Raw genomic sequence first — 20264 nt, 5'->3', positions numbered from 1 at the left:
ATGTTGCTCTTTCCAAACCATGCCATGCAGATTGGAAAGACGTGGGCCCGTTTGTGGAAAAGGCCTTGCAGGTGTCAGATTTGTGTCCCACCTCTGACCCGGCCATCATGTTCGCTCCCCGACTGGGGGTATACAGACAGAGCATGATATCAGTGTTTCACTGTCAGAAAACTGTACAGTTGTTAAATGATGAAGCGCTCACCTGTATGTCTACATCTCCCACAGGCCTCTCACCCGTCTCCGTGCCACCCAAACTGGCTGATATCCCACCTGGTGTCTGGGCTACTGGTCCACATGATGTGGGTCTCGTCCGGAACTGCCCACTGGTCATCATTACCCCGCGATCTGATTACAGGCCATGTCAAAAACAGTCCGAGTTCTAAGCTTATTTGAATGTGGGAATTATAGTTCCATGTCCTGATTCACCGGTCAGGACCCCAATTTTTCCTGTGGAAAAAAGTGCGAACCCTCCTGACCCAGACACATGGAGGTTTATTCAAGACCTACAGGCGGTAAACAAAGCCGTGGTTCCACGCATACCCACGGTATCACAAATTCCGCCGTCTGCATCTCACTTTTCTGTCATTGACCTTTCGAACGCGTTCACATCTGTTCCCGTGCATGCAGATAGCCAATATTGGTTCGCGTTTCAGTTCAGAAACAAAATGTACACATGGACGCGCATGTCTCAGGGGTATTGCGAGGCCCCAACCATTTACAATTCGATTTTGGCCAACTCGCTGTCCCACCTTGACCTCCCACCAGGTGTTGCTCCTTTACAGTATGTTGATGACCTTCTCCTTTGTTGTCCTTCACAGGCTTGTGTCTTTTGTTTCACTTGAGGCAGCTGATGGACGACCTTGTCGGCCCAAACATTTCTTCCCCTGGTTTGCTAAGCTGACACATGGCGTAGATCATGTGTCTAAGGGAGGAATGTTAGATAAATGTTTTCCTGCAAAGCATGCAGACAGCTCTACAGTGGCTAAGGCTTTGTTAACTGAAATTTTGCCTCGTTGGGGGATCCCAAAAAGGATCTCATCAGACAACGGTACTCACTTTGTGAACACAGCACTAACTGAGTTAGGGAAAATGCTAGGTTTTGATCTAAAAACACACTGTGCATACCATCCACAGTCAGGGGGGCCTATTGAAAGGGAAAATAGCACCCTAAAATCAAAACTGGCTAAATGTTGTGAGGAAACAGGTCTTAACTGGGTCAAGGCCCTACCTCTGGTTTTCATGCAAATGAGAATGAGACGTAGGAGTCGAAGTGGGCTGAGTCCTTTTGAGATTATGTTTGGGAGACCCCATATACAGGTCTCCAGGCCCCCAACCAACCGGGTTGACATCATTGTTGGAGCATGACATGTTGTCTTAGTGTAGGAAACTCTCCTCTGAACTATCTCAAGTACAGGTACTGGTGAAATCAGCACTACCGGTTCCTGCAGAGGGGCTGCTTCATCCGCTGCAGCCGGGGGATTGGATCCTGGTTCGGGACTTCAGACGAAAGCACTGGAAACAGCGCAGGTGGCGAGGCCCTTTCCAGGTGCTCCTGACGACGCACACAGTGGTCAAGGTTGCTGAACGTGCCATGTGGATCCATGCGATCCACTGTAAGCGGTTTCTGGGAGAACGCCAACTGCTGCAGCCGAGGACGGGCCGGAGCATCGATCGACAGCGTAGACTGGACGACTGGACACCGGAGCTGGACACAGCTGTATCATGCACCTACACTCACAAGACTCACTGGTTGAAACCTAGCGGTGGTAACGACCCCAGTGACGTCTCATATACACTTATCCTTTGCCTGGTCGCTGGCGAGTGACTGAAGATCCCCTGCCCCACACATACACTGATTCGATGACGATGGAGGTGATCAAAGGGTCAGCTGTCACCTGCATCACCCTCCTGTGCCTGTACATGTGGTACATGGACACATTCTATCAGGTATCTGATCCTTCACCAACACATCACATTCCTGTTGCGCCCTGGTCTGTCGGAGGACAGCCAGGGTCAGAAGAGCTTCGGAGACGTCACGGCCGTGACCTCCACCTCATTGATCACCACGACTATAGCGATAACACATGGTGGCGAGTGACACGTGATCTGACACGACGTGTCACTAATCAGTCTTGCTATGTGTGCAGTTTGATGCCACACAGCTCACATGAAGATACTCTGTTCGCTCCTTATCCTCTCTCGATCAATCACACACTGTTGACAATGATAAAGTGGACAGTGGGTGATTGGCCGTCTGTCGAAGAGTATCCCTGGCTGAGGTGGAAACCCAACATGACCTTCAGAAACCCCAGAAATTTCTCTAGAGATACTAATACTACTATGGTACAGAAAAATGTTGTTTTTCGGCTGAGAGACATGTCTAATCCTTTTTTCATTCCACAGTTGTGTTTCCATTCCCCAGTCACAGAACACACACGTTATAATTTGGGGCACACATCTGGGTGTAACATTACTCTCAAGGTAGCATGTGGGTTAGCAAATTGTGAAAACAGGACTGATAAATACACTTTTCCAACAACAGGGACACTCTCTCCTTCTCCATTTATCGTCGTTTATAATCTCACTGCATTATTAGGTAAGTCCCCACTGATACGTTATGATTCTAAGACTAATGTTACGACTACATATAATGACGTACTAGCTTTAACTCCTTCTGATTATGGGTATGTCTGTCCTACAGATATGGTGTGGACGTGTGGTCAACACTCTTATTTGTATCTCCCAGCATGATGGGCAGGTACATGTCACCTCTCTTATTTGGTTCCAGCTACCTCCAAATTGACCATCAGCCCAGTTATGTCACCGCCTCACACCCGTGTAAAACGGGATCAGATTTCAGGTGGCCATAAGTTTGTAATCAGTATTATTCCCATGTACGGCCCTGATTGTTTAGCTTGGTACATAGAAGAACTTTCTGTGGAGCTAGAGAATCTCACTGCGTCTGTTGAACAGGGGTTTAATGACCAGTGAGATGAAAGCTCTCCGCACTGTCGCATTACAGAATAGGGCAGCTTTAGATCTCCTATTGGCTGAAAAGGGAGGTGTCTGTCATCTTATTGGCGACCAGTGTTGTACCTATGTACCTGATGTTTCCACAATCAGTTTGATCACCCTAGACGAGTCCTACATGAGGAAAACACTGCATACACTACAACAGGTTGGGATTTTTGGGGCTGGCTGCTGTCTGGGGGATGGAAGACAATGTTGATGAAAATTATTGCTGTGATTTTTGGTGTGTTTGTATTACTCCTCGGATTATCCTGTTGCATCATTCCAATAATACGTTCAATGATTAGCAGTGTGATTGGTACTTTTAGTATGGTATAGCATGAAGTGATTGATGATGATGATGATAATTATGATTTTGATGACTTAGATGATCTTGATGATGATTTGATGGTGTATGAAGAAAGCAACGTGTAATCCTGTCAAATGAACAAAAATTGTGAAGCTGGAAATTACTGTTCTGACTGATGTCCAAAAGCAGATAGATCATGGGTGGATGTTTATAGTATTTTTTTTCATAGTATTTTGCTATTTGTCCTCCAATGTCAAACCTGATCTAAAAAGAAAAAAGACACAAAGTCTGGAAATTTGGCTACATATAATTTATCTGGAGAATATCTGGAGAAATATGGCTTAATTAGGTTGTCTTTGGGTTGATAATCATTTATAATCATTTATTGATACTCGTACGTAAATTTTATGTTTTTGCATGATTGATTCGGTTGAATAATCAAAAGGGAGGAAATGTGGTGGAAAAATTTACTTTTTATATTTTATACTCTTTATATTTTATACTGTTAGTACATCTTCTTTTAATGCTGAGTCATTAGTCATTATGTGTGATGTTTACCACTCTGTAACACCCCCAACCCAGGAACGGAGTTCTTGCCTTGAGTTAAAACCCAAACACCTAAATGTCTGAATGTGTAGATAGAGAATGGCGCCTGCACTCCAGATTGGATCCAAGCAAGGTTAGAGTGGAGAGGTCATCATGACCTCTTCACGGAGCAGAGAAGGAGTAGTATGGGGTGGTACGATGTACGTAAGGAATGACATCATAGTTTGAGGGGGTTGGATTTGGTTCTATATAATCTTTAGTTTTCTCTTGTTTAAGCAGACTTCACTTACAGAGTTTCTCTGTGACTGACTTCTCAATAAATGCATTTATTTATTTTAACTGTAACTTTCTCTCCTCCTCTTTGTGTGTGGGTTATCAGTTGAACATTTCCATAACACAGACTTGCTTGTATGTATATGAAATTTAGCTAATAAGGAAAAGAGATTAAGAATAAACGATTTCCGAACAGGCAAATGAGTAACAAAGAAACCAAATAAAATATCTTCAATTTTGAAGTTAAAAGAAATATCCAGCTTTCTATTTAAAAAAAAAAAAAAGATATCACACCAAAAAGTTGAAGAAAAGGCACATTCCCAAAACAAATGAGTTAATGTTTCATCTGAATTATGACAAAATGAGCAAAAAGGGTCGACACTGATCTTCTACTTAATCAGAGCTGAATTAGTTGGATAACACCTATGGAACAGTTTTAAAGACACCTCTGTCACTTTATTGGAAATGAAACACTTCCTTGGTAATAACCATACCTTTTCCCATTCCACATCAGAAAATAAATGACTCCAAAAAAAGATGGAAGTTGGCTTCCAAATTGTATCCCTTTGAATCACTTCTCTGATGCATTTATTATGAGGTTTTTTTTTTACTCAAGAATGGATGTAAATTTCCTGTGTATAATTCTGATTGTGCAGTTTGAGGGCTAATGGTTGTTGAAGGACTAATAGTAGAAGATAGCATCAAACACAACTGCATATTCTCTAGGGAGTACCGGAGTTTTATATTCCAACCAAAATTCACTGTAAGTAAATAAGTGACCTTCCCTGTTAAACAACTGACAGACAAGCAGTGCTCCGTAATCAACCCAATTCTTTAAAACGACTTATGTTTGAAACATATATTCCGATTATTCCATATACAGGGTGTCCCATAAGTCTCCATACATAGGAGACATAATCCATTCCATGGTTCTAACATGTATTTCTTTCTATTTCTTCTTTGTAGTTCTTCAGCAGTGGAGGACACGCATTGAAATGTGTTCCTGACAAAATGGCAGTCATATAGAGCATATTGTAGAAATCAAAATGGTTTATGTCAAGAAACGTTTATTTTTCCTATGTATGGAGACTTATGGGACACCCTGTATAAGATTTGTGAGGGGAAAAGTTATGGAGGACCAACATAAAAGTAAGTGTTGATGAAAATGATAAAGTTGCTTTGGTCTAAATCCGGTATTTCCTCCCGTTTGCAAAGACATGAATTTGCACGTACCCTTGCCTCTGATTGGCTAGAAAGGCTCTTCCGCGATTGGCTACTTCAATCTTATTTATTTTATTTCTTTTACTTATTTTTAATTATTATTATCTTTATTTGACTTGATTTGAGGCGTTTACTCATTTCCAAGGCAGGCTGTCAGTAGTGTTTTTTTTTTTTTTTTTTTTTTTTTTTTTTAGAACGTTCAGGTGGAATTTTGGGGGTGGGAGGGGTGAGGCGTGACGTAATTTTCATAAGGGTTAAATACAGTGTCGAGCTGACTACAGTTGGGACAGCACGTTGGTTCAGTGGTCTAAGCTCATGTCTCGCGAAGCAGATGTTGTGGGTACGAGTCCAGGTGGGAACCCCTATGGTCAGACGTAGGTGTAGACGCAGATGCTGAGGGAGGGTGCGAGCGGAATGATGTGGGGCGTGTCGAGTCCAAGTAGGGGTTGTGCGTGCGTGTCTGTGTGCGTGGGTGGGTGAGCATGGGTGAGGGTCGCTGCGCTGGCGTGTTGTCCTTTTGGGTGTGCGTCCAAAATTACGTCATCCACATTCTAGAATAGAAATAGAGAATGCTTTTTTTTTCTTTTTTTTATGCTGTACAGACGCATTAATAGGGGTGAATGGATGAATGCATGGGAGGTATGTTTTCTATGTTTAAACCTAATAAATTATGTTAAATTTATAATTATATTAAATTTGTAATTATATTAAATTTATAATAATATAAAATTTATAATTATATTGTATTAAATTTATAATTATATTATATTAAAATTATAATTACATTATATGAAATTTAAAATTATATTATATTAAATTTATAATTATATTGAATAATTCTTTTCTATCTTTTTCCTTTTTTAAAAAAAAAAAATAGACATAAAAATATCAGGACACATCTACAGCTTGTAGAACTTGACATTTAGTTATTTGACATATTGTGACTGACATAAATGCCAAGTTGTCAATCATTTTTAGGGTAAATATCAAAGCAGTATTTCTTGTAAGTTTACGTTGGATTAATTGTGCAGCTCTAGTTTTAGCCTTCCTGGATGCACCGCCACAGGGATTCCCATATTCAGTCATTTGTCCATGTTTTGTAGAGGGATCCTCTGTTTGTTTTCTTCATGGAGCGGGACCTGCTTATGTGACCGTTGGCACAGACAGTCTGTGCAGGTGTCCGCACAGCTGCTCTACCGAACTGAGAAGAAACAGAAGAAGGGAGAAGAAGAGCCCGAATGAGCCAGTGTGTGTGGAAGTAGGTCAACAACACAGATGTGCCTGACCAAAGAGCATTTAATAAGAAAACAAGAGCTTCTGAAGGGGACAGAAATCAGTAGATAATTTCTGCTAGTGGCAAAACAGGCCGAACCTTGTGGAAGGACGGAAAAGGGTGTAGAAGCTTGTGGGCTCTTGTGGAGAACAGCCCGTGTGTTTACTGTGTGTACCCATGGAAAAGCTGCTGAAGACGGCCTGACCCAACTCTGCTTTTTTCACTCCAACTGTGAGTTCTTGAACTTCTTTTAGGAACAGGACTTAGTATTCAGTTCCAGTGAATTAGTTTAAGAATAGAGTGATTTGGTCTTCTGTTAACGGACGGGTTTTCCCGTCAGTTGAACCTCCAGAAGGAAGCAAACAGAAACAAATGGAAACACACTGAAAAAAGGGCAAAGGGAGGGTGCTTCACTTTTCAAATATGTACTTGGCATATACAGCACAGTTTAATTCATAACATATACAACAGTTTAATTGTGTTCTTCCTCCTAACATGTGTGGGTCAGGCTGACTTCTGAAACACTCCTGCTTTAGGAGGAAAAGCTCAGCTGCACTCGGACAGTTTTTCGCTGGGACTCAGAATAATGCTGCTTTGGACCACTCTGTACAAGGTAAGGATGAATTTAATCTTATGCAACGTTATTCAGAATGACTTTATGCACTGTTTTCACAGAGCCAAGCTGTTCTATGCTATTAGCACCGAGCAACATGAATCTGTCAGTGTCAATGCTAAGGTTAGCTTAAGCTACCACTTACGTTAGCTACACGACTGTTGGCGAGTAGTGTTTTATATTCGGTCATATTTCTTGAAATGTACACACAGCGTATGTTTTGTGTCGACCTCAGTCTAAAGTGTGTGCTTTCAAGAGGGCTGTTGACAACTGAGCTTAGTTTAGTGGGGCAGAGGCAGTTGGAAGCGGTGCAGAGGAGAGCTAACATGATGGTTCTGGGTAAACATCATTCTTTACATTTACATTACGGCTAAAATTTCCTTAGGGGGTCAAATGAGTGGCCATTTTTGTCAAAAGAAAGTTGTAAGAAATGCATAGAACTGTGTTGAAATAATGCTAATCCATTTGTGCACAGACTACTGATATTATTTGACAGTGGAACCTATATTTTCATAAATATTGGATTTTAATAGTAGGTGTATGTGAAAACTTTTGCTGGTGGACGGACGTGACATTACGCATGATGATCTGGTCAGTACCAGTACTTCATTAGTAATAAACTTACGGACTTACTATTGCTAATTCTCCTCTTATTCATACATGTTAGTATTGTGGATCTAAAACAATAACAGTTGACACAAAAACACTCAATGTGTCTAAAAGAATAGAATATTTGTTTTTCAGGTAAATTCAGTTCAAATATAACTTGGTCATTTGTGACATGAAAATATAGCATTAATTGTGATGAAATTGGACATTTTTGAGCTGAAAACATAGTTCATATGACCATCCACATGTTGAACAGAACTGAAATCCTGTACATTTGCAGAACTTGCATTTACCAACACAAAGTTCCTTTGGGGTTTCACTTCTATTGATTTCTTATGCACAAAGACAGAAATAAGACCTCTAAGCAAATTTTAGCCGTTTACTGTTAAGCTGGCGGGTCAGTTCTCCGTTTTTCCGGAGGTTAGGTCACTGTGACATGACATAGACCATGGGTCAGCAACCCTGGTCCTAGAGAGCCACTATCCTGCATGTTTTAGATGTGTCCCTCTTCCAACACAGCTGATTCAAATGATAAGCCTATCATCAAGCTCTGCAGAAGCCTGATAACGACTGTCAGGTGTGCTGGAAGAGGGAACCATCTAAAACATGCAGGATAGTGGCTCTGTAGGACCAGGGTTGCTGACCCCTGACATAGACCGTTTACTGACAGTGAGAGGACAGACCAGCTGACTGTTAGCATGGAGGAGGAACACTGGGCCCTCTGGATTTTTAACCCTTTCATGCATGAATTATGAGAATTTAAATCAAGATCCCCCCCCCCCCGAGTATTTTTATTCTTCTTTATGCATTAAAAAAAACCAAACAATGTGATTGAATTTTTTTTAATGAACCTACTTCTCATGGAGTTACAAAAATGTGCACTCAGCTGGACACCATGCATTTTATTTTTTATTTTTATTTTTTTTAAATGTAACCTTTATTTAACCAGGTAAGTTAGTGGAGAACTGATGCTCATTTACAGTAATGACCTGGCTAAGAGGCAGCACACAAACAGAATGAGTAGCAGCACAGGTTATATGTACAAACAACAGAACAGATTAAAAATTACATTTTTTAAGCAAAGAAACATGCATTTACTGACATACTTTGTGAATACTATGAAATAAAAACATTTTTAATGCTGCTAATCTTATGTCTTCTCACATTTTAACACACTAATACTAGTTACTCACTCAGATAATATGCAACAAAAAACAACTTGTTAAAAAAACAACAACTGGTAATTACAGTCTAATAACAAGTAGCAAATAATTTACACTCAAATATGTCACTGCAGATCAGGTTTATCAAGAACAGGAAAGGTACAGTGATGGTAAGAATGTCAGTGTATGGAATGATTCTTAAGTGTCCACTGTGTTGACTGATATGGAACTAAAACAACAAAACCCATGAATATACAAGAGAACAGCTGGAGAAGAACTGTCCACTGTAGTGACCACTATGCATGAAAGGGTTAATCTTCAATTTGGGAGCAGGCTGTGTAGAATGTGTCGTTCGTCTTTTATAAAATCTGATAAAAACAAAGCTGGCAAAAGTGTCCCCAGCTCAGAGAAAGTGAGAGAGACGGGCAAGCGAGCTGTAGGTTGAATGAGGAGAGAGAGCGCCGGTAACATCAGTAATGCAGTTAATTAGAAGAACAAAACGATGTTTTCTGACTTTGTCACAGGGGTTACAGTAAAAGTACTAAAGCAAACCTGTGTGAAGCTGCCTCACTGCTGGATACAGTGTGAATTCAGCTGAAGTTTACACCTGTCTGTCTGCTGTGTCCATTAACCCTTGAAGACCCAAACAAGCACTGGCAACCAAAATCATCTACCAGTATAACATTTTTAATAACTTCTGATCCAGTAATCCTACCAATACATGTAAATAATTGGTGTAAAATAATTTGTCATCTTTTCATGGTCATCAGATATGACCCATTTAGATGTTCAGAGTATCCATAGTTACTGTGGAAACACTGTCATCTTCTTCAATATTGGTTCACCAGTAAAACCCATGGAGATGGATCAATGACAGTGGATGGAGACACTGGGTCTATGTTCAGTTATTGATATCATTGCTAAAAAAGTAAGTTTTTCTTCTGTTTTGTCTGTTTCTGATAAAATAACCCTCAGCTTTAATCTGGGCTTTGATGAACATCTACATGATCGGTGAATTAAATATAAGAAAGTACTGGATTTTCACAGAAAATGTGCAAATACAGAGAATAATGTGAAAATAAGTCGTGATAAATCGCTTAAGAAAAGTGAAATAGAAAGAAAAATTCATTTAGCAACTGCCACCAAAGTCACACTGGGTTTTTATGGGTTAAGTAGACACACTCACAGACCTGTTGTTTTTGTGTTCTTACTTATTCAATTTTTAATTTCAAGCAGACAATGGACAAACAAATGTTATTTTTCACAGTTCAGTTTATACAGAAAAACAAAATATAATTCTCTTTTTCATTTCTCAGGCTAAATTGAATATCTGAAGGAATGGGATATGATTAAGTAATTTAAAAAATATATTTTTCTGTTATTCATTTATTTTTTTAATAGGTATCTGATAGTTGAAAACCAGGTGACTGACCCACTTGCTTTGAGCAGTTTCATGGGCGCTTTCGTAATTGGTGAGTATTATTAAAATGATTTTGATGATTTACGTGATGTGTCTTACTTGATTTAACTATGTTGCTTTTAATTTTTGAAAAAAACCAAAACAAAACATTTTGTATTTGCTACAATTGCAATACAATTCAACATTCGTAGCTAAAACTAACACAGTCTAATACAACAGTCCTATAATGATTCCTACCATAATGAAGGTCATAGTATTCATTCACTGTCTGTAATGTATAATATTTTTTTCTGAATAGGTATTTGGTGTTCCTCTTATTCAGAGACCTGTGACAACTTTGCTTGGTGCACTGTTCCAAAGGCTCTGCAGTAAATGGTGAGTATTGTGGTGGAAAAATTTACTTTTTATATTTTATACTCTTTTAATATGTTATACTGTTAAGTACATGCTGAGTCATTGTTATGTGTGATGTTTACCACTCTGTAGCAACCCCGACTTGGGGACGAAGTTCTTACCTTGAGTTGAAACCCAAACACCTAAATGTCTGAATGTGTAGATAGAGGATGGCGCCTGTATTCAAGCAAGGTTAGAGTGAAGAGGTCCTCATGACCTCTTCACGGAGCAGAGAAGGAGTAGTATGGGGTGGTACGATGTACGTAAGGAATGACATCATAGTTTGAGGGGGTTGGATTTGGTTCTATATAATCTTTAGTTTTCTCTTGTTTAGGCAGACTTCATTTACAGAGCTTTGTCTGTGATTGATTTCTCAATAAATGCATTTATTATTTTAACTCTAACTTTCTCCCTTTTTCTTTGTGTGAGTTAACAGTTGAACGGTAAATTTCCACGACAAATTGGCGTTGTCGGCAGGATTCCGTGAGTGTGTTCGGACGGGGAACGGAGATTGGTGGACTGATCATCCTACGGGCCAAAAAGCGGCTGTAGCCCCGTGGTAAAACGACACCGCGGACGGGGGACCGGCTCCGAGCCCCGCCCGTCTCACCACTGGAATCTAGACTGAGTTCAACGACATAACACACGGTGAGAAAGTTACAGTTGGGGGTTGTGGGGTACTCCCTGTGGTCCAAACTCACGTCACTGGGCACGTCACTGAAATAATAGTGGTGTGCGATTCGGGTTTATATATATAAAAACAAAAAAAACAAAAAAAAAAAACAAAAAAACAAAAAAAAAAAGGAGAGGAAAAAATATCTATAGACCTGTGTCGGGTATCTATTGTATGCAAATACAATAGGGTACAGGCGTTTTTGTGAGATTTTTTCGCCTTCAACCAAAAAGAAAATCGTATAAGGTTGCTATTGTAGGCAAATGCAATAGAGTACAGGCGTTTTTGGGAGATTTTTTCGCCTGCCTTCAACCAAAAAAAGAAAAATCGCTTGACTTGTCACCTCTGTGGCCGGCAAGGACATTGGAAGCGGGACTGCCCACAGAGGAAGAGGAGGAGACAGCCACGAAGAGGGAACAGGGGCGGGGATTGACTCGCGGCCTTGAGGGGCGGACCTCCAGACTCGGATTCCACGCCCACTGCTGGGTCTGCAGCTCTGCCTCAGGGAGGAGGAGGTGACACACACACACATGCAATGATAGCAGACACACACACACACACACACACATACGCTCAGCTAACTACTGACTCCTTTAAGAAACTCCCAGTGATTGAGTTTACTGTTAATGGTGTCAATTTGTCATTTTTAGTAGATAGTGGGGCTACATATTCTGTTATCAGGCATGCAGATCTAACACCTACACCACAGTTGAGTGGAAAAACTATTGTTTCTGTGTCGGCTGGGGGTAAACAGGACAGAGAGTGCTTTACTGTTCCGTTGACATGTGTTTCACAGGAATGTTCATTCCAACATTTGTTTTTACTCTCACCCATCTGTCCCATTAATTTGTGCGGCCGGGATTTGATGTGTAAATTGGGGGTAAAACTTGAATCGGGTCCAGAGGGGTTAATGATAACTCAGGGAAACACAGTCGTGGGCACAGGCCTCCACTCGCATTCTGTGTATACACACACAATGCTTAGGTATGCGGCTGGGGCTCCAGACTATGCATACCAGTGGAGGGTCTGTTCTCCCCAAATTACGCAAAAATGGGTCGAACTGTGCGCCAACAGAGTTCAGCCTGGCGCCCATGTTTCACCCCCTGACGACTTATATTGCGCCTCTCATTTTAGTCCTGGTGGCCCTGATTCCACATACGAGGAAAAGTTTTTCCACACAACTTCTGATAAGCTCACAGCTGGGTATATGTTTTGGGATTCAGAGTGTTGTGCTTTGTCTGTGTCTCTGACTGATAACCAACGTCTTTTCTACAGGCTTGATGACACACCGCACATTGCACTTTCCAAGCCACGTGGTATGGATTGGAAACACGTGGGCTCATGGATGAAAAAGGCCTTGTGGGTGTCTGATTGGCGTGCCACTGCTGACCCCACTGTCATGTTCTCCCCCCGGCTGGGGGATTCAGGCAGAGCATGACATCAGTGTTTCACTGTCAGAAAACTGTACAGTTAGTAGATGATGAAACGCTCATATGTGTGTCTACATCTCCCACAGATCCCCCTCCTGCCTCTGTGCCACCCGAACTGGCTGATATCCCGTCTGGTGTCTGGGCTGCGGGTCCTCATGATGTGGGTCTCGTCCGAAATTGCCCACCGGTCATCGTCACCCCGCGATCTGACTACAGGCCATGTCAGAAACAGTATCCTCTGAAGCAGGAAGCAATCGATGGCATAACTCCCGTGTTCGAAGCTTATTTGAATGCGGGAATTATAGTCCCATGTCCTGCTTCATCGGTCAGGACCCCGATTTTTCCTTTGAAAAAGGCGCGGACCCCCCCTGACCCAGACACATGGCGGTTTATTCAAGACCTGCAGGCAGTAAACAAAGCCGTGGTTCCACGCGTGCCCACGGTTCCAAATCCACACACAATTTTGTCACAAATTCTGCCATCTGCGTCTCACTTTTCTGTTATTGACCTGTCGAACGCGTTCACATCTGTGCCTGTGCATGCAGATAGCCAATATTGGTTTGCGTTTCAGTTCAAAAACAAAATGTACACATGGACACGCATGCCTCAGGGGTATTGTGAGGCCCCAACCATTTACAATTCCATTTTGGCTGAGTCGCTGTCCCACCTTGACCTCCCACCAGGTGTTGCTCTTTTGCAGTATGTTGATGACCTTCTCCTTTGTTGTCCTTCTTCACAGGCTTGTGTCGAGGCCACAAGGTCGTTGTTGCTTCACCTGGGGGAGGAGGGTCATAAGGTCAGCGCCAAAAAGCTCCAGTTTTGTAAACAGCAGGTTGTGTTTCTGGGGCACCTGATCTCTCAGAACCAAAGGCTCATCAATCCTAAACGGATTCGAGCCATTCAGAACATTGCTAGGCCGGTCACGAAAAAGCAGATGATGTCATTTTTAGGTATGACTGGTTATTGCAGGGCGTTCATTCCTGATTATTCTGAGCTCGAGCACCCTCTGTCATCATGTATTCATGGTAAGGGCCTGAATGCACATGATAGAGTTGTGTGGACATCTGAGGCTGAACAGGCGTTCACGTCTCTCAAAATGGCCTTGTGTTCTGCCCCTGCTTTGGCCCTCCCTGACCCGGCCAAACCATTCACACAGACTGTGGATGAGAAACGTGGGTTTATGTCTTCTGTTTTGTTGCAGGCTCACGGTGACAGATTACGCCCGGTGGCGTATTTCTCCACTAAACTTGACTCTGTGGCTGCGGGTCTTCCTTCTTGCCTCCGTGCCGTCGCTGCATGTGAAAAGGCTGTGGCTGCATCACGTGACATTGTTGGGTATAACCCTTTGACTGTGTTGGTTCCACATTCTGTCTCTGTCATTCTTTTAGAGCAGAAGACCTCACATCTGTCCGCAGCCCGGTGGCGCAGATATACCACCGTTCTGCTGGACATGCCAAATGTCACTGTGAAGCGCTGTACGACGCTTAACCCCGCCACACTACTTCCGACCGCTGAGGATGGAGAACCTCATTGTTGTGAGGCCGCGTTGGAGCAGACATGTTCCCCTCGCCCGGACATCTCTGATGTGCCCTTGTCAAACCCTGACTTTGTTTTCTTCACAGATGGTTCTTCTTTTAGGGACGCGTCTGGCACGAACAGGGTTGGTTTTGCGGTGTGCACGTCCGTCGACACGGTCTCCTCAGGCCCCTTGCCCTCACACTATTCAGCACAGGCGGCTGAGCTCGTCGCTTTGACGGAGGCCTGTAAGTTGGCTGAGGGCCATTCTGTCACTATCTTTACTGATTCCAGGTATGCCTTTGGTGTGGTGCGTGACTTTGGGGCCCTGTGGAAGCACCGTAGATTTTTGAAGTCTGATGGTAAGCCGATTCTGAATGCATCTCTTGTGGCACATCTGTTGGATGCTGTTCTTCTCCCTTCTGCTATTGCAGTTGTGAAATGTCAGGCGCATCAGAAGGAAGACACTGACGTCACGCAGGGGAACTCCCGAGCAGACGCAGCTGCCAGGGCTGCTGCGTCCTTGGAGGCCGCCTCCTCCTTCTTGTCTCAGCAGTCAGAGGGGGCCCCTCCCGCGTCGCTGTCTGACACACAGTCCTTTGCCACTCCTGATGAAAGGCGTGTTTGGGCCTCGTGTGGTTGTGCACTGGATTCTTCTTCTGTGTGGCGTGCTGCTGATGGGCGACCTTGTCTGCCCAAACATTTCTTCCCCTGGTTTGCTAAGTTGACACATGGCGTAGATCATGCGTCTAAGGGAGGAATGTTAGATGCTATAGCACAGTATTGGTTCACGAAGGGGTTTACAGTGGTTGCAGAGAAATTTTGCAAGAAATGTCTTATCTGTGCTGCTCATAACACTACAAAGTCTTTCCCATGTCGCTCAGCAGGTCACGAGCAACCACACCTCCCCTTTGACCACCTTATGATGGATTTTGTGGAGCTGTCTCCAGCTGAGGGTAAAAAGTATTGTCTGGTGATGGTAGACATGTGGTCCAAATGGGTCGAATGTTTTCCTGCAAAACATGCAGACAGCTCCACAGTGGCTAAGGCTTTGTTAACTGAAATTTTGCCTCGTTGGGGGATCCCAAAAAGGATCTCATCAGACAACGGTACTCACTTTGTGAACACAGCACTAACTGAGTTAGGGAAAATGCTAGGTTTTGATCTCAAAACACACTGTGCATACCATCCGCAATCAGGGGGGGCTGTTGAAAGGGAAAATAGCACCCTAAAATCAAAACTAGCTAAATGCTGTGAGGAAACAGGCCTTAACTGGGTCAAGGCCCTACCTCTGGTTCTCATGCAAATGAGAATGAGACGTAGGACTCGAAGTGGGCTGAGTCCGTTTGAGATTATGTTTGGGAGACCCCCATATACAGGTCTCCAGGCCCCCCAATTAAGCACCGGGATGACATCATTGTTGGAGCATGACATGTTGTCTTATTGTAGGAAACTCTCCTCTGAATTATCTCAAGTACAGGTATTGGTGAAATCAGCATTACCGGTTCCTGCAGAGGGGCCGCTCCATCCGCTGCAGCCAGGGGATTGGATCCTGGTCCGGGACTTCAGGCGAAAGCACTGGAAGCAGCGCAGGTGGCGAGGACCTTTCCAGGTGCTCCTGACGACGCACACAGCGGTCAAGGTTGCTGAACGTGCCACGTGGATCCACGCAACCCACTGTAAGCGGTTTCAGGGAGAACCGCCAACTGCTGCGGCCAAGGACGGGCCGGAGCATCGATCGACAGCGTAGACTGGACGACTGGACACCGGAGCTGGACACAGCTGCATCACGCACCCACACACACAAGACCCACTGGTTGAAACCTAGCGGTGGTAACGACCCCAGTGACGTCTCATATACACTTATCCTTTGCCTGGTCGCTGGCGAGTGACTGAAGACCCCCTGCCCCACACATACACTGATTCGATGACGATGGAGGTGATCAAAGGGTCAGCTGTCACCTGCATCACCCTCCTGTGCCTGTACATGTGGTACATGGACACATTCTATCAGGTATCTGATCCTTCACCAACACATCACATTCCTGTCGCGCCCTGGTCTGTCGGAGGACAGCCAGGGTCAGAAGAGCTTCGGAGACGTCACGGCCGTGACCTCCACCTCATTGATCACCACGACTATAGCGATAACGCATGGTGGCGAGTGACACGTGATCTGACACGACGTGTCACTAATCAGTCTTCCTATGTGTGCAGTTTGATGCCACACAGCTCACATGAAGATACTCTGTTCGCTCCTTATCCTCTCTCGATCAATCACACACTGTTGACAATGATAAAGTGGACAGTGGGTGATTGGCCGTCTGTCGAAGAGTATCCCTGGCTGAGGTGGAAACCCAACATGACCTTCAGAAACCCCAGAAATTTCTCTAGAGATACTAATACTACTATGGTACAGAAAAATGTTGTTTTTCGGCTGAGAGACATGTCTAATCCTTTTTTCATTCCACAGTTGTGCTTCCATTCCCCAGTCACAGAACACACACGTTATAATTTGGGGCACACATCTGGGTGTAACATTACTCTCAAGGTAGCATGTGGGTTAGCAAATTGTGAAAACAGGACTGATAAATACACTTTTCCAACAACAGGGACACTCTCTCCTTCTCCATTTATCGTCGTTTATAATCTCACTGCATTATTAGGTAAGTCCCCACTGATACGGTATGATTCTAAGACTAATGTTACTACTACATATAATGACATACTAGCTTTAACTCCTTCTGATTATGGGTATGTCTGTCCTACAGATATGGTGTGGACGTGTGGTCAACACTCTTATCTGTAAATGGGCAGGCACATGTCACCTCTCTTATTTGGTTCCAGCTATCTCCAAATTGACCATCAGTCCAGTTATGTCACCGCCTCACACCCGTGTAAAACGGGACCGGATTTCAGGTGGCCATAAGTTTGCAATCAGTATTATTCCCATGTACGGCCCTGCTCGTTTATCTTGGTACATAGAGGAGCTTTCAGCGGAGCTAGAAAATCTCACGGCGTCAGTTGAAAGAGGATTTGATGCTCTTACCAGTGAGATGAAGGCTCTCCGCACTGTCACGTTACAGAATAGGGCAGCTTTAGATCTCCTATTGGCCGAAAAGGGAGGGGTCTGTCATCTTATTGGCGATCAGTGCTGTACCTATGTACCTGATGTTACTGCTAACATGTCAGATGTCCACAATCAGCTTGATCACCTTAGACGGGTCCTACATGAGGAAAACACTGCATACACTACAACAGGTTGGGATTTTTGGGGCTGGCTGATGTCTGGGGGATGGAAGACAATGTTGATGAAAATTGTTGCTATGATTTTTGGTGTGTTTGTATTACTCCTTGTATTATCCTGTTGCATCATTCCAATAATACGGTCAATGATCAGCAATGTGATTGGTACTTTTAGTATGGTACTGCATGAAGTGATTGATGATGATAATAACGATTGTGATTTTGATGACTTAGATGATTTTGAGGATGACGAAGAAAGCAATGTGTAATCCTGTAATCCTTATGGTTTGATGATCATTTATAATCTTTATATATCATTCATAATCTATTATTGATACTCGTTCGTAAATTTTATGTTTTTACATGATTGATTTGGATAAATAATCAAAAGGGAGGAAATGTGGTGGAAAAATTTACTTTTTATATTTTATACTCTTTTAATATGTTATACTGTTAAGTACATGCTGAGTCATTGTTATGTGTGATGTTTACCACTCTGTAGCAACCCCGACTTGGGGACGAAGTTCTTACCTTGAGTTGAAACCCAAACACCTAAATGTCTGAATGTGTAGATAGAGGATGGCGCCTGTATTCAAGCAAGGTTAGAGTGAAGAGGTCCTCATGACCTCTTCATGGAGCAGAGAAGGAGTAGTATGGGGTGGTACGATGTACGTAAGGAATGACATCATAGTTTGAGGGGGTTGGATTTGGTTCTATATAATCTTTAGTTTTCTCTTGTTTAGGCAGACTTCATTTACAGAGCTTTGTCTGTGATTGATTTCTCAATAAATGCATTTATTATTTTAACTCTAACTTTCTCCCTTTTTCTTTGTGTGAGTTAACAGTTGAACGGTAAATTTCCACGACAGTATTCAAATTATTTTGTTTGATTTGATTACACAGACTTTCAAAATTTATGTATATGACAATGTTGCTATCAGTTTCTGAAATATTCACCTAAAGATTTTGTATAGTGTGCTAAAATGTCCAGAATATACACATTATCCAATTTACTGGATCCACATTTTTAGCTTAGCAAATATAGTCTAATACAACAAGCCTGCAATCAATCCTACCTTCATAAAGGCTATTGTGTGATCTTCTTAACAGTTTCAAAGAGGTGTGTCTGATATTAAGAGTGGCTGTCCTAAATGGGAAAAAGAAGAAATTCCTCTCACAAAACAATTCAACTGCACCATACACTACAGCCTCCAAAATGACCAGTTGAATCAACATCTCACTGTTTTAGCACTGTAACACTGTATATGATAACCTTCATGAAGGTAGGATTTTTTTTTTTTTTTGCAATACTGTTGTATTTTACTGCAGTCGTTTTTGCTTGATAAGTGAGTATGCATTTGAGTAACACAACAAAATAACTTTGAAGAAGTGTGGATCTGTTCAGTGAGGAAGCTCTGTTGGGTGTGTTTTAGGTTGGCTTGCCTGTAACTCCCCCCCCCCAGTGGATGTGGTGGTGTAAGGAGTGTTCAGTAGTCGTTTCAAGTACGTTAGAACTACTTAACCATTACAAACTCAAACATCCACATTTTGGACACACCACCCATGTACATATTCCAAATGTCCATGCACATTTAAGACATGGAATACTTTAATTGTACATCAAAGTAGAGTGCATTCCACACAGGTTATTCACTTTCAAAAAGAACTGACTTCTTTCAGCTGTCACTTATATGCATGCAAGAATTTAGCTAACGAAAGGGAGTACTTTGTTCGTATCAACGCACATCTGAGAAGAAATGGAAATATTTCTTGCATGTTTATGGGCAGTAGTTTTCAAACCAATGTTTATGGAACGTTTAAGTCTCATACGAGGCGCAGACATACACCTCACACCCTAAGTGATTTTATATCAAGTATTGTGGAAACAACTAAATTAGCATCACCACCATTGCATGATTCTTTTTCTGATTGCCAGGACGAGGAGTGCGTGGAAGAGGAAGTTTCTGATACATCACTAGATTCACTCCACTGGCTCCCTGTCTTATATCGTTTTCATTTCAAAATTCTGGTGCTAAGTTTCCGGGCTCTACGTGGCCAGGCCCCTGCATACATTGCTTCCCTGATTCAGCCCTACAGCTGGGCTCGTAGCCTGAGGTCTTCAGAACAGCACCTGCTGACGGTTCCACACACCTGTTTTAGCAGACACGGTGACAGGTCCTTTAAAGCTGTAGCACCACGTCTGTGGAATGACCTGCCTCTACACCTACGGTCCATGGACTCTGTAGAGAGTTTTTAAAAAACACCTCAAAACACTCCTGTTCAAACAGGCTTTTTAATTTCCCAACTGAGTCAGGGCCACCACAAACTGATTGCACTTTATGCATTCATCATATTTTAAACTGTTGTGTTGAATTTGTTTTAACAGCATAATGCAGTAATAAAAGATTAACGCAGGCCAATCCCAAAACAAGTTTTCTGACTCAAATTGACCAAGTATTCTTATTAAACTGGCCACTACAGCATAATACTTCTAGTCATATATTTATGTGTTTTATTTGATTTAATCTTGTGCCTTTTGTGACTGTTCACTCTGCAGGCTGATGACGAAGCCT

Source organism: Sphaeramia orbicularis, chromosome 24 (genome assembly GCF_902148855.1).
Source record: "Sphaeramia orbicularis chromosome 24, fSphaOr1.1, whole genome shotgun sequence".
NCBI classification, from domain to species: Eukaryota; Metazoa; Chordata; class Actinopteri; order Kurtiformes; family Apogonidae; genus Sphaeramia; species Sphaeramia orbicularis.
The sequence above is the reverse complement of the archived record's forward strand: the minus strand, read 5'-3'. Positions refer to the sequence as shown.